The sequence below is a fragment of the Mirounga leonina genome, unplaced genomic scaffold (assembly GCF_011800145.1).
Source record: "Mirounga leonina isolate KUSES-001 unplaced genomic scaffold, KU_Mleo_1.0 Mir_129, whole genome shotgun sequence".
NCBI lineage: Eukaryota > Metazoa > Chordata > Mammalia > Carnivora > Phocidae > Mirounga > Mirounga leonina.
This window is the reverse complement of record NW_023270323.1, coordinates 36,351,330-36,353,904: the sequence shown is the minus strand read 5'-3', so window position 1 is coordinate 36,353,904 and position 2,575 is coordinate 36,351,330. Positions and strand designations below refer to the sequence as shown.

The 2,575-nt window shown below is 45.0% G+C and overlaps 1 pseudogene; it reads right to left on the bottom strand.

The window, feature by feature from the left end:
- Positions 1–1,197: 1,197 nt before the first annotated feature.
- LOC118010498 lies at positions 1,198–2,575 on the bottom strand (annotated as a pseudogene).

The window sequence follows — 2,575 nt, the reverse complement described above, 5'->3', positions numbered from 1 at the left end:
TTTTCTAGTAGTAATCAAGTCTTGCACTTTTTACGTTAAAGGTTTTTTTTTTTTTAAACATAGAAGATGTATATATTTGGAATGTTTAATTTAGTGTTGCTTAAAATAACAATGATGAATAATATTCCCAACATTTAATGTTCAGCATAGATGCAGGTAGGCAATAGCACCTCACACTCAGCTAACATACTGGTGTGAATGTATTATCCATATAATGGCATATTAAGAATTGTAATTTGAGCATAAGATATAACTAGCTGGGCCATGTCTATTTGACCTGTGTGGGGAGCCCAACGGGAGTCTTACTGGCATAAAAGAATGATTTTTCTGATGAGATGTTCTGTGCCCTGTGCACAGAAGTATGAAATTCCATTAAAGGAAGCTGTTGGAGAGAAATAAAATGGCTGATCTCATGTACGAGTAGGTAGGACTTAACTCATGATCCATGTGAAACAATTCATTGGGAAACACTGCATGGGTTTAGAGATCCTGCATTAGCATCTAGGAGTGTAAGTACTTTCATGAACACCAAGCACAGTTCTAAGCCCATCACATTAACTGAACCCCCCCTGAGCATCACTAACAAGTAGGTTGTTACCCCCACATTGCACCCTACAGACAAGTACGTTGCTTGATGTCACAGTAGGAAGTGGCAGGTTTGTGCCACACTGCTTTCTTGATTAACTGAAGAATATGTGGGGGAATGGATGTTACAAAAATAAAAGGAGCAATTAGGAGTGATCAAAAGGATATCCGCCTAATCTGAATGTTCTCAATTTACAGTGCCCCATTAACATGATAAAAGGGCACTCTTTAAACAGGCTTCCCTCTATCATAACTTCTAATCAGTTTATATTTATTAAAGACCCTATGAGAAGTTTACCATCAGTAGTCAGATTAATTTCACCTTTTTGAAATACAAGTAAACTAGGATAAAAGAACTGTGCCCTAATCCTACTTAATCCTAGTTCTGAGATAGCATAAACTGGCATTTTTTTTTAAGCTGGCATTTTTAGATAAGCCACTATATTATGTGGATAGCCATATACATATTTTAAAGATTTACTTTATTTTTTAATTAAATTTTTAAAAAAAATAGAAACATCACTTTTATTGACAAGTTAGGGCCACAACAGACAGCTTCCAGAACAGAAATAAGACAGTCCCAAGACAATGGAGTGTAAAACCGGAGCAGACAGGTTAATACTCTTCACCCTCATCCTCTCCCTCAGCACTATCCGCTCCAACCTCCTCATAATCCTTCTCAAGGGCAGCCATGTCCTCACGGGCCTCAGAAAACTCTCCTTCCTCCGTGCCCTCCCCCACATACCAGTGAACAAAGGCACGCTTGGCATACATCAGGTCAAACTTGTGGTCCAGGCGAGCCCAGGCCTCAGCGATGGCTGTGGTGTTGCTCAGCATGCACACAGCTCGCTGTACTTTGGCCAGGTCTCCACCAGGCACCACAGTGGGAGGCTGCTGATTAATGCTCACTCTTTAAATTTGGTCACCAGTCCACAAACTGGATGGTACGCTTGGTCTTGATGGTGGCAATGGCAGCATTGATATCTTTGGGAACCACGTCGCCACGGTACAACAGGCAGCAAGCCATGTATTTACCATGCTGAGGGTCACATTTCACCATCTGGTTGGTTGACTCAAAGCCTGCATTGGTGATCTCTGCTACAGTCAGCTGTTCATGGTAGACTTTCTCAGCAGAGATGATGGGGGTGTAGGTGGCCAGAGGGAAGTGGATGCAGGGATAGGGCACCAGGTTGGTCTGGAATTCTGTCAGATCAACATTCAGGGCTCCATCAAATCTGAGGGAAGCAGTGATGGAGGACCCAATTTGACCTATCAACCTATTTAGATTAGTGTAGGTTGGGCATTCAATATCGAGGTTTCTACGACAGATGTCATAGATGGCTTCATTGTCTACCATGAAGGCACAATCAGAGTGCTCCAGGGTGTGTGGGTAGTGAGGGTAGAGTTGTAGGACTCAACTACAGCTGTGGAAACCTGGGGGTCTGAGTAAATGGAAAGCTCCAGCTTGGACTTCTTGCAGAGAAGACATTCCATCAGCAGGGAGGTGAACCCGGAACCAGTCCCCCTCCAAAGCTGTGGAAAACCAAGAAGCCCTGAAGACCTGTGCGCTGGTCAGCCAGCTTCCGAATGCGGTCCAAGACAAGGTCAATGATCTCTTTGCCGATGGTGTAGTGCCCTTGGGCGTAGTTGTTGGCAGCGTCCTCCTTGCCGGTGATGAGCTGCTCAGGGTGGAAGAGCTGCTGATAGGTGCTGGTGTGAACTTCATCAATGACCATGGGTTCCAGGTCTGCAAACATGGCTGTGGGCACATGCTTGCCAGCGCCAGTCTCACTGAAGAAGATTTTGAAGGAGTCATCTCCTCCCCCAATGGTCTTGTCACTTGGCATCTGGCCATCGGGCTGGATACCGTGTTCCAGGCAACAGAGCTCCCGGCAGGCATTGCCGATCTGGACACCAGCCTGGCCCATGTGGATAGAGATGCACTCACGCATGACTGAGACTTATAGGGTTCCTCGGGGCTGGAGGAGGT